The sequence below is a fragment of the Serinus canaria genome, chromosome 1, assembly GCF_022539315.1.
Source record: "Serinus canaria isolate serCan28SL12 chromosome 1, serCan2020, whole genome shotgun sequence".
Classification (NCBI taxonomy): domain Eukaryota; kingdom Metazoa; phylum Chordata; class Aves; order Passeriformes; family Fringillidae; genus Serinus; species Serinus canaria.
The window spans coordinates 72,901,324-72,914,763 of record NC_066313.1 but is presented as its reverse complement, the minus strand read 5'-3'; the positions used below and the strand labels follow the sequence as shown (position 1 = coordinate 72,914,763).

The following is a 13,440-nucleotide window of genomic DNA, read 5'->3' as shown; positions in this document are numbered from 1 at the left end:
CAAAGAACTGATACAAAGCACACAGTTAAAAATTAATATGTTAATCATAGATTATAAAGCCACAAAGATCTCAGTGATCCTCTAATCTGACCTTCTGCATAATAGAGGACAGAGGATTATCCTGACTTTATTCTTGTTCTTCATTCATATGCTTCCAAATGCTTTTTTTCAGGGCTTAGAAATCCTTTTCTTTCTCAAGTGGATATTGTTTAGAAGATAGGTTTTGCTCCCTTCTAAGTAAAGAAAAAGCATTAAAAAATTAAAATAATATCATTAGTATAAATCAGAACAAACTAAACGTGGCTCTTTGATATCTGAAGTGCCTTTCCATATTTTATACTTTATATACTTTATACTTTCCAATATATATATAATATATATATACTTTATACTTTCCAATATATATATAATATATATATATATTTTTATAACCATTTAGATACTTATCAACATCTTTAGATTTTCCAAACACTCACATTTCAATTTTCAGATGGAAGTAGAGGGACTTGGAATTATTGTGGTAATACTGGCCTCAAAATAATGTTATTCAAAGAAAATGTAAGGCTTTTCTGGCTACAAAGGATGCTCTTTCTTTGTAAAGAAGGCCAAAATGTGTTGATATACAACACAAAGGTGTTAAGGTATTGTCAGTCCTGATGAACCCACTGCACCTATTTAGCATTTAGCCATCCTGAATGAAAGAGGAAGTCTTCTGCAAAGAACTGCTTATCTTCATCCTGGTTGTGGGGAAGACAGCCCACACAGTTGGGGGAAGGAGCTCCAGCCCTCTCACTGGGCAAGCAGCAATTTTTGCTTTGATAATAAACACTGAATTACACCAAACATACTTATGAACTAAGCATGTGCATAATTTATTCTTGGTGAACAGCAGTAGAGAAGTAAATTATAAGAAATTGCTTCAGCGTTGCTTAAAAACTGTATGCATAATGAGACAGATACTCTACTAGTCATAATGTCTAGAAACTTGTTACCCAACTCTAGGAATGACTCAGCTGATGAAAGGCAAATGCTTTAGCTGCCTCCTCTGGAGTTGTATTCTAAGGTTTTATAGCAATCCAAACCACTCCAATGGAGCTGACTCAGGTAGGATACACATAACTTGCTAAACCAGCACCTGGCATCTCAAATGGAACCACTGCAGCCAACTGAATCACATTCAGTGTGTTAACTTTACTGTGGGCCAGTTGGTGCTCCCAGCCATGCTGACTGGTTTGCCTAAAAGTGTGTTTTCTATACAAGAAGCCTGGACCTCTGGTTCACACTCAGATTTCTGTTCTGAAGCTGAATAAAATCTTTTTTGAGTCTTCAATCCTGTGCTAGGAGGCAGAGCAGAAAACTGAACTGGTGTTGGCAAGGGAAAATGCCATACGCACTAGTGCATGCAGAATGTACAAGGGCACTACAGAGGCTTGGTGCACACACCGAAGTACTAGGGATTTGTAGCTGGTAGTAGTCCTTAAAACAATTTGAGAGCTCTGTACTTGTACTCACTACACCTATATTCCAGATGCTAGCAGGTTCTTTCCCAGCTCAGTCAGATCCTGCAGGGAAGAACAGGAAAGCTGTTGACTTGATAGGAAAGCTGGGTGTCTTCACACACTGTGAGCCCTCTAGTGGGCTTCACTATCTTCCATAAGCCAAAGCCATGCCAACTTCAGGGACCAGCCATCAAGACATCATCCTGGTACTACATTTTGCTAGGCATGATAGCTTGAAATCCTGTGCACAAGTCAAATGGCCATTTCAACGAGTGTGTTTCATTGCAGCTGGGGAAAAAGGAAAACCTGAACAACTCTAAGCAATTCAAAAAAATCAGTGTTTATTTTATTTTTATACAACCAAACCAAACAAGGGGGATTTGAGAGGTTAAAATCCTTCTCTATAGTTCATAGTAACTTAAATGATGAATTCTAACTTCCCTCCAGTCACTGGAAGTAACAGTTGTGCTCTCAACCTTACATCAAACCAACAGAGGTGCTGGCAGATCAGTGTTTGCTGCCTAAGAGCATTAACTGCAACCAACAACCACTGTTATTGTACTACACAATGAAAGTAACTGAACTGAACTTGCAGTTATAGGCTTTTTCAATTGGTCTTGCTAAGGGGCATTTTTTGTGCCCTTTTTTTTTCTTTTTTTTTTAAGTTGTAACACACAAATCATGAAGTGAAAGCTAACAGGCAATATAAGCAGTGTATTTATTTACCCTGCTACCACTTCAGGTAATACAATCCTCCCCCTCCCCCAATGCAATTTCCTCTTAATCATGTTATAAAATCTGTTTTGTGTTGTTCAGGTCAAATTGAGTCTGAGGTAAAAATAAGTAGAAGGGTCACTAAGGGATGGGTCAGTGCAATTGGTCAATACTTTCAGAGTAATTGGTTCTCAAATAATGTAATCTAAATTCCTGGAAAATCAGTAGAATCACCAAGAAAAATCTGGGTTTGATATGACTGAACAGAAGGTATCAAAAAACTTTAAATATAAGGCATCAGTCTTGAAACAAGATTTGCTGCATTCTACTTGTTCACCTTACAGATATAACATCATTTAAACCAATAACACCTACATGATATCAGGATTTCAATATATTAAAAAATATTTTTTCACAGTTCAATTAATGCTTTGACAAATACTACTTGCACACATTTACAAAAGAAGATTGGAAATAATTCACTTTTTTGCTTAAACTGCACACAGCAGAGGATTCTGTTTAATTACTTGTTCAAAGTACCTAGTCAGTTTGAGTAAATCTAGTAAGTCAAATGCAAATGAAAATACAGCAATATACTAATACAGTTTCTATAAATAGCAGTATTTATGAAAAAAAAATCCCAGCAAAGTCTAGACCAGCATATAACTAGAGTACATTTTAGGAAGTATGCTAAGCCTATGTAAAAACACTCACAGCAATTTGCTGAAACTAAATTCATGATGGCATACCATAAAATAAGGAATTTAAAATTTTACCTTGGCTTTTTCCTCTTATATTATCAAAAGTGAATGTATTTATTTATTTATTTATTTATTACTACAAAAGTACACATATAAAACAAAGGAGCATTTAAGAAAACACTGGCCTTTGGTGCCAACAGATCAACAGTCCTTTCCTAAGCAGATAAAAATATGGTCTTTCTTCCATTATGCCTTATATGCAATAAAACTTTTGATAAAATTTCATAATTAGGACATTCTGATGTATAACTTTTGTTTGTATTATTTCATTTCAAAACTCTACAATCTAAGAAAATACAAAAAATGTAAAAAGAATAGGTCAGAAAGAGGAAGCCATGAAGCAAATAATGTTGCAATAAAACATTTTACAAATCTTGTAATGAATTTGAAGACAATAATTTCAAGTGCAAAGGATACTTTAAAGAACAGATATTTTTTTCCTGATTGATACTGTTCTGGAGGAACAAACACAGGAGGAAAGAGCACTACTTTTTAATAAAGGTTAACGCAGCTAGCATTACAGGTGAGTACTAGAAAATAAGAACAAGTATTTGGGTTTGCCAAGATTAATCCCAAATCAGGTATGATATACGACCTGTCCTAGTTTTGCTTGTACCTGCTGAGAAGGGGCGCAGCCTAAAACGGTGTGGGATTGGATATATTGCTGTTGTATACCACCCACTCCTCCCTGGGGCACAGCTTCAGGGGGAAGAAAAGATGAGCACACCCCGGAACCAGCACAGTTTTATTCCATTTTCTTCCGAGGGGAAGTTGCCAGGACCAGCCCTGCAGACTCCATCCTTCTCCCCTGCTGCCCATCCTCTCAATTCCCTCGGGAAGAACACAGCTCTAAGTGACAAGCACAGCTGAGCTGGGGAGCACTGGAGTATCAGTGCAGGAAAGAGACATGAGGAGCAGAGATGGGTGGAGACAAGCCCAAGTCTGGTGGAGCCCAAGCCAAGTGAGAGGGGCAAAGACAAATACTGCCAACCACAGCCAAGCCCAGTACTGGGTGGTGCAGCATGGACAAACTGGCTTTTGGGAGGTTTGTTCATCATTATTCTTCATGGTCTCACGCTCAGGGATGGGGAACACAAGCCATGGAGAGCGTCCACCATCCTGTCTTTGTCTTGGTGGCCACACAGAACTAAGTCGAGGTGGTAAACACCTTTTGTGTGTAAAACACCTTCTCTTGTATCCTTTTGTTATTAATATTATTGATAATGTGTGTTTCTCATCCCACTGTTGTTTGTTTTCAGAAAAAGGTTATCTCAACATATAGTTGCCTTTGTTCCTCTTTTAGCAGAGAAGGGTGAGGGGAAGAGGAACAGCTTATTTGAAATTTAATTACCATTTGTTTTTTTTAAACCACCACAGACATAACCACAGAATCACATAATTACAGAATTATTAAGGTTGGGAAAGCCCTCCTAGATCTTCAAGTCCAACCTTCACAATAACATAGGGCATAACATTGAGAAACACAGTATTCCACAGTATTTGTGGCCTCCTAGGATTTGTTTCAACAAGTTTCTGTGCCATTAATTGAAGAAGGCATCTCAGCAACATTCTCCATGACACCCATATGCAAGTCCAAGAAGGGTAGAAGAGCCCTACACATAAACCTCTGTACTTCAGGAACTGTGACCTCCTTCATGAATCTCTTCAGCTACACTGAAGCCACTGCTGTTTTAACTACAGGACCAAAAATACCTGCTATATTTAAATCTCACTATAACCTGAAACCATGGACAGCCAGTAAACTACCATACAAAGAAAGAAGAGAACACTCCTTGGACAATTATCGCCACCAACTTTTACATCCAAAATCCTGAGAATTATATTTTATTTCAATGCAAACATTGAAACAAAAGCTATTTCAAAATATTTTTTTTCATTAAGACCGTTAAACTATTCATATTCTACTCCTGCATTCCTCTCTATTATTGTTGATGCAAACCTCAGTACCATGACAGTCCTGTTTAGTCAGTTTATCTATACCCAGAGCAGTGAAAGGCATATCTGCTTTTTTTAAAGCACATCTGTAAAGCACATCACTCAGTCACTTTGCTCTGGAAGAGCTCGTACTAATGTCCATGGGCCTGCCTGCAGGTGATACAACACTTCTCTCTGTTCATTACTTATAATCTGCGTGCTCCTTTAATTCCTTCAGAAAACTTTTAGAGTTCAGTGATGCAACATTCCTCCACAAAAGTAATGCTGAATGATCCCTAGTTTTTTACATTACTCCACGTCTCTCAGTTCCATATCACACTTCCAATAATCTGCCTGCTTGTCCATTTGGAGCAGTTTGCAAACAAGCACTCTGCACTTTCACCATTTTCAGAGTCCAGTGCTTTCCCTTACTTCTTGTTGTTTCTATACTTTTCTGTACCAATACAGTATTCATTTTTGCTAGCTTTTTAAACTGTTAGACCAGTTTCTAACAGGTCTCTTGAGAATACTCTTAGTCACCTGGACAGACACTCTGGATTATCCAAAACATGCAATACTTCAGCTTTTTTAGGCAAACAAATTTGTGGTTCTATCTGCATGGCTATATTTACACTTTTCTCTCTAAAAAAACCCCAAAACCAAAAATCAAAAAACCCCTAAGAACTTAAATATTCTTTTTTTCTAAACAGACATGCAACATATCTTTATGAAGGCTCTGGCTTCATCCTGGGGCTCAAGTGGATTTAAAAAAAGAAAAAAAAAAGCAGAGGAAAATGCATGAAGTTATTTTACTGCGCATAATTATGACTGATGACTGAGTAGCTGATTAATCCAAGTATACCTACTCTTATATTTCCATGAAACAGCAATACAGAAATGTATATATATTATGGATATGGATGTGATCTAAAATGAAAATTATAAAAATAAAAAAGATAACCAGCCAACAGAACATACCAGTTCTCTTTTATAAGCATAAAAAGAACTAGGATTTCAAAATAAATTTTAAAAACACACCCTGGTACAAGCACAGATTTTAATTGCACAGAACAAAGGTCAGTTAAAACAAAAAATTCTAAACTTGTGTAAAACTTAAAAAATAATTTCTCATACAGAAACCAGAACAGTTTTTGATCACCCTCTATGAACACCATCTCTCTGCAACCAAAAGAACACTCCCCAAAACTATGAAAGACAAGTTGATGACTCATGACTGGGAAGAGAGCATTTGTACATAGTGTACACTGCTCTCCTTACAACTGGCGCAGGAATGCTCACATTACCTTTATTCCAGGTGATCCTGTAGCAATACCAGTGAAGAAATTACAACCATGAGATCAGCACAGCCAGGAAAGCCCAGAAGACAGAGATCCCACTGGCCTCACAAAGCTCACATTGCATCTCATGCCAACACATTTCACATATAATAAAAAGGTTTGATGACTTTTTTCACTGTTGATTTATGGGTGGTCTTGTGCAAGGCCTGGATCTGGACTTTGATGATCCTTGTGGGTCTCTTCCAACTCAGGATATTCTATGAGTGAACAGCACAAGACACCACATAAAAATGCCTGGCAGCAGATGTTGGCACCTGCAAAATGATGCAAAGTCAGAAAAAAGTACTTTACTCAGGTGTCACACATAAAGCAAAAATTGACACCATCTACTCGAAAAGGCTTTTGGCAAACACCTGAATAATGAAAAAATTACCATATTTTACGGCCATCAGGACATCTCCAGCTCTTTAGCCTTCTTCTGTCCTAGCTCCTACTAATGTTGTTCACCTAATGGGTGCCCCTTAAGTCACTAGGGCCCTATAATAAGCACTGTCTGCCTAATTAAAAAGGTTGAGTGCCCCTGGTTTAAGGTTGTGCATTTTACTTCACAAGTGCAGACGACTATGGCTACAGAGACATCATGATTTCCCACAGCCTGCTTGATAGGCAAGTGTCAGGAAGCTTTGGTGTCTTGATGCCCTGCCATCATCCAGGCACAAAAGATTCAAGAATCGTAGCTACAGATATTTTTAACTATGTGCTTGTCTTCAAGTATTTCCAAACTAGTGGAAAATTAGAATAGTATAGATAAGAGACCATTTTAATGTGGGAATGACAGCATTTGCCTGGTTAAAGGCAAACATCAGAACATCATTATTCCTTGTTACTGCAAGTTAGATAGGACTTATTTTTAGTTGCTATGTAAGAAATAAGTTCATTTCTTGTAAGTGCTGATTTCTAAAGTTACCTTATCACGAGCTGCTCTAAGGCTAACTGATATTTAAGATGTACTCTTTTGTATGTGTACAGCTTTTAGATAACCTAGACATAATATTGCCCAAAAGAGTAATATTCTTTATTCAAATCCCAAAATACTTACAGTTCTTATCTGCAATATTATATTTCTATAGGAAATTCTTCCTATATCTAATGAACACTTCAATATTGAAACAAAAATTCTTGCTTCTAATATAGCAAATTCTAAACCAGCAATACTTTAAAATGTCATCATCAAGTACAAAGAAGACTGTTCTATGTATAGAGCCTGCAAGGTCATTTCACATCGTAACTGGTTATCAATTTAGTATCAGCATTTAACTATCAAGTGCTGATTTTAATTGGGAAGTTAATCATATGGCACTGTTTAAACAAGCTGCCAGGCTTATAAAGACAAGAATGAGCTCTCTAAGAGTTAAAAAAAAATTATTAGTAACTTATTTGATATCTTCCAATGTTAGAACTGGTAATATATAAAGCATTAGGGAAAACTCATAAATGTTTCTGCACCATGAGGCATCAGTAAGGCTGATTTCTGTAAATTTTGTAAAATTGTGAAAACCATCAGAGAATTCTAGATGCAGATCCTTTGTATTAAATTCAGTTATTCAGAATGATAGTGGTATTCTATATTCCCCTGTATCCCTTTGCAGGCTGTCATGTTAGGTTAAATCCACCACTTTATCCCAAGACTAATCTTGGAGAGAAACTCTATATACAGAAAAATTTATTTTGTTAGAAGTGTGGTGTGCTATTTCAAAATCTGACAGTAATCATGTTTTCAGTAGACTGACGCTTAATTCCAGCACTGCTGGTGCCACATGGCCTTGTGAAGAGGGAACAGAGATGCAAGAATAAAGGCAATGATGCTCTGGCTCTTGCATAACTTTTGTGCTTGGCAGAATACTTTACACAGGTTTATTGCCTTGAACAAGCAAGATCTCTTTGTGACCAAGAGAAGCAAGAAAAAGTCTTTGTGTTCAAGTGATCACAGACCATCATATATAACTGATCCAGCTCAGACATCTAAAAGATGTCTAGCCTCAGAAGGATTCATGAAGGATTTCTGCATTTCGTGAGAGTATCTTTAGCTCATGATTCATACTGAACTAAAACTGAAATCTGAGGTGGGATGAATCACACATACTAGATGTCCATCTTTTCCTCTCCACTTCAACTACTGTTTTATAGAGGATGCTCACCTTTCAAGTGATTCATTATGAAATCCAGCCCAGAAGATTAAGGGATGGCAAAAAAAAAAAAAAAAAAAAAAAAAAAAAAAAAAAAAAAAGCAGCCAAACAAAAGCCAGGAGTTCCTTAGGAGTACCTGGACCAGAAACCAAACTGAAGAGTCTGTACTCCTTCATAATGGATCCTATTTGGAATACTTTTGCCTGACAGCCACATGGGTTGAATGGATATCTTCATTCTTCATTTCAACCAAGGACAGGGAGGGGGGCACGATGGGGTGGAGCCTGGAGCACTCTGGGCACAGCCAAGATATTGTGTTATCTGACAGCATCCTTTGTCATGGGCAGGAAAAGAAGCACTCTCCCACCTCCAAGAAGAAGCTGCATGAATTGCAACTGATCATGTAGGGCCTGTCCACCACCATTTTTCATTGTCCCAGGCTTGGTGAGCATTTTTTGCAGGTAAATCACCCTCTCCTTGTATACTTTTGTCATAATACTGTTGCTATTATTGTTCTTATCTTATCTTATTCCTGCCTCCAGTAAATTTCTCTTACCTCAACCCATAATCTCTGCCTTTTGTCTCCCACAGGAGGGTGGGGGAGGAGCATCTTGTGTCTTGGAATGTTATTCCTAATCCATGACAATGGGGTAAGCATGAAGGATTAAAAAAAATGTAAGTAGGCAAAATGCTTATTATTTTGAAAATACTTCAGTATATTTACAAAAGGGACTGCAAAATCTTCCCACTGTGCAAGATACTGGACATGCTTACTCAGGAGGTAAGACCTAGTAATACAGTGTTTTAACAAACATATAAAATTGTCTTTACATGCACTCCCTATATTTCTCTGAACAGCAACAAACTATTAACAAAAATGCTTTGAAGGACTGTGTTTCCATTTAAAAGTGGGTTTGCATGAGAAAAAGGGTGTCTTTACACTAAAGAATTACCAGTTTATTATACTTTTTCATATGAAGCATCACTTTGGTGGGGATAGGTAAAATCTATGGTATTGTTTAATACTGGTTTTCCAATAAAGCTGTTAATACTTTCTGCTGTGTTTCTGAACTCCCTTTGGAAAACAGGGGTTTGAAGACAGAGTGGTAGAGATTAATGGTAGCTAAAAAATACTGGTTTCTAAAGGATTCAGGGAATTACTAACAACCAAATTAAAATTCTGCAAGGAAGCATCTGAGAAAAGCATTTCCATGTTTATTAAAAAACATCTACCCTGTATTATGCTGAATACATAAAAAAATTATATCCCAGATCACATACGTGACTCTCAAATACAAACTGTGCAATCAATATCAGAGCCACCTGTCCCTCTTACTCTGTCCCTCTCAGCAATTCTTAGAAACCAAGAAAGATTCTACTAATACAAATTTATATGTGCATATCCACATGTTAAAAGCAAGTTCAGAGGAGCTGGCAAGTGGACTAATTATTAACAGAGTCTTGTAATAATCTTGTTACAGCTGGTTGATATTGTTACTACGAGTGATTCGGCATGCAGTGATTTTACAAATATTTTTAACATGTATGATACAAAAGGGTTTTTATTGGTATTCTACTCTGACACTTTTATAAGTGCATCAACAGAAAATGAAATAACAGCAGTCTGCATAAAGAAATAACTTTTTTTTTTTCACTTCTCTCTGTAAAATCTTGGAAAACCTATGATAAATATGTCACAGAAAGGAACTATCTACCATGGTAAACGGTTTTAAAATTCAAAAACTCTAAACCTATAATAATCCTAATCTGAACAGCTAATCACAATGTGAAGCTATTCTAATATGCATCCAATTATAATCAGCATTATGATAATGGCACTGTCATTAATCTTCTGTGTTATTTCTCATTATTTCTAGAGATACTGTTATAAGCAAATTCACGGAGCTATTTAATGGAGATGGGAAGTTTCAGCCTTTGTATTGCTCAAAATTTTCTATGGAATTCCTCATTTTCAGGAATTTCAAATTTTGGCAATAAATTTTCAACAAAAAAAAAGTCTTTAAACTTATATCCAGTTGAGGTCTGTTGTTTAAGTATGCAACAATTTTTCCAGTATTCCATTCCAGACTGAGATCAGATCAGAAAAGGCAGAAAAGATTTGCTATGCAATAGCTGTACGAGTTTCTTCTCCGGTCTCATCAGATAACTTGTCACTTCACACTCTGGAGCAGCAGCAAACTGAAATGTGTCAACAAAGCTGCTTTTTGTGGTCCCTAGGAAAAAAACTACTGCCTCTGAACAAAACACAAACTATTCTGGAAGAGTTCTCTCCTGACACACACTGTGGTAATGGATTTGACAACTGGATGCTCCAAGAAGTCCCTGAGTGCCTGAATATGCCCTGTTCAAAGCCACTCTGGTTAACCAGGACATTAGCAGGGCCTGTAACAATAGCACAAGGAGCAAAGGTTTTAAATTAAAAGAGATTTTCTCCAGACTACATAGAAGAAAAGATAAAATTAATTGATAATGAGGTGGTGAAGTGGTGGATCTCCCATACCTGTGAACATTCAGGCTATCTACATCCATACCCAACACATCCACCTTCATCCAAAATCATTCTGGACCTCTCCTCAGGCCTGGAGAGAGCTTGGCTCAAAATGGTCATCATTTTCCCTCTCCTCTTTCAGGTGTGGAGAGCCAAGGATAGAGAGGCAAATGAACTTACAATATTAACGAGTTTTCAAAAAGAAAAACTGGCGATGGGGAAAGAACATCACCACAAAAATTCCAGGCTTCTCCTGGTCTTGCAGCTTTCTGTCACAATGGTACTGGCTGCTTCCTTTTCTTTTGTCCTGTATCCAGGCTCTGCTGAGGAGAGGGGATGACTTCTGCTTGGCCTCTGTGAGAGGTCAGGCTGAAAACTTGGACACAGAAAGCACAGGACAAGGCTTAAATAAACAGCATGGTCCTGTAACATTGGCTGGTGTGCTGCCTATGAACAGAAATCTTCCAGTGCCTTGTGGTCCCAAAAAACTCAGTGAGGCATGTATAACACAAACAGCAGTGACAGCCTGGCTCCACACTGCAAGACAGGCCTTCAGAAGAGCTCTCCAGAGAGTTGAATACAGTCAACTTGGCATTGATTCAGTGGGATTTTTTTTAAATGCAAAAAGCAGGTTTCAGGATTGGAACATAATTAAATTGTTTTGAAATTGTGTTGAAACAGTTTATTCACTCTGCATTACAGTCCATCATCCAAAGAAAATAGGTGAGGAAAACAGTTGCTGACCTTCATTTATCAACATGAATTTAAATGGTTTTTAATTTTTTCTCCACACTACAACTGGCATTTGAGAGGAAAACAACATGTGTCAAGAATATCTACCTGAAACACATTTTAAAAAAAATGTATAAAGATGACTTATTGAGAAAAAGAAAAATGTCAGGTCAAACTGATAAAAAGAGTTTGGATAAGGAGATTGAGATCTCCTTAGAAGACAGCGAAAAAGAGTGACGGGAAGGGAAGAGACTAAAGAATAAAACACTGTGGTGAAATAATTTTATATACAAATAGTGGCAGATGTGACATTGACAGTGGTACTACTTGGAGAAATTTTAAGCCTGTGGGTTTGGTGGTTGGTTTTGCTTTGGTTCGGGTTGCTGGGGTTTTTTTTAGTTATTATAACTATTAAGACTGGGAAGATCCTGATCTTTCAGTATCTTCTTACTTTTAAGATAAAACAGCATCAGCTAAACAAAACTAATCTCTGGTCTTGTTCTTCATGGGATTTGGAACATTTGAATGAACCCATTAGTATGTTGGGACTAGCAGACCAGATTTCCTGGGTAGCTGTCATATTACATGGATAAATGCAGGGTTTAGCCTACACAATACAGCTGAACTGCAATTCTTTTAGCTGTGATTAATTTCACAGACTGTTTTACACCCCATAAATTGAAGAAGCAAGATACCAAACCAAGGGAAGGGTTGTTTCAAGACAAGCTCTTAGGAAGTAACACATTTCTGCACTTCTACTGCAATATACTAAAGTTTATATATTTCAGTTCAATAGCAATAACTGGCATACCAGCCCATTAGAAACTGCACACCAAGGGAATGCAAACCCATAAGAGTTGAGTGATATACCTGAAAAATTACTTACATATTGATTTGGTAAATAAACACACTTGTCTCTTAATGGATAAACAAGTAAGGGCCTGTGATCTTACAGTAAAGTTTGAAAAAAAATTAAAAATGGCACACAGATAAGTAAATTAATAAAAACATTCATGTGATACTTCTGCACAGAGCTAGTTTTCATGGCTTTGTTTCCCTGCTACTGGAAGCCTACTGCTCTCAGTTGTCCTCCTAGGAGCATCTCCTACCTTCTTAATCACATCTTAAATTGGACTGCAATCTAAACAGCATTGCTTTCTGATCAGCACCTCCCAGGTCTCCAAACAGTGCACCCCTGACCATACAGAGTGGGACCAGTGAGCACCAACTCCATAAACACATGCTCAAGTGCACTTATATTCCTCAGGTCATGGTGGCAAATCATTTCTGGCTGTAAGGCAGCATGGCATTGCAGCCTATGCAAGCCTCTGCACAGAAGTCCTCCATCAACCACAGATTTACTAGAACAGTTAAGAAATTCTAAACATGACTGCTTCTAGAACCTTTAAAAATTATGTACTTCTTTCAGATGTTTTGCTTATCTGCATTTTTCCTACTGCACAGTGCTTTTACTGTAAGACATGGAAAAAGCTTACGTATCACACAGCTCATTAGAGGCTTAAATGAACCAGTTTTAGATGTATGATTTTGACCTCATTACTGTCCTCAATCAATGAAATAAAAACGGTGTCTGTCATAACTTGATCTCTTGGATATGTTACTGCGGGAATCAGCAATCAGAGTCTGCTCCTCAGATGGTAAAACTGCTATTGAATGTATTTGCTAGTATTAAGCTTGATTAAATAATAATAGGGAAACAGGCTTTTTAGAACTCAATAAGCCAATCAACTATCACTGAGCAATCTGGAGAGAAAGATACATCCTACCTGCATCTTGTCATAACC

The 13,440-nt window shown here is 37.3% G+C and overlaps 1 protein-coding gene across 1 annotated transcript in view; it reads right to left on the bottom strand.

Moving 5' to 3' along the window:
• GPC6 (glypican 6) overlaps nucleotides 1-13,440 on the bottom strand; it is a 714,343-nt gene that overhangs the window by 663,586 nt on the left and 37,317 nt on the right. The window lies entirely within an intron of this gene.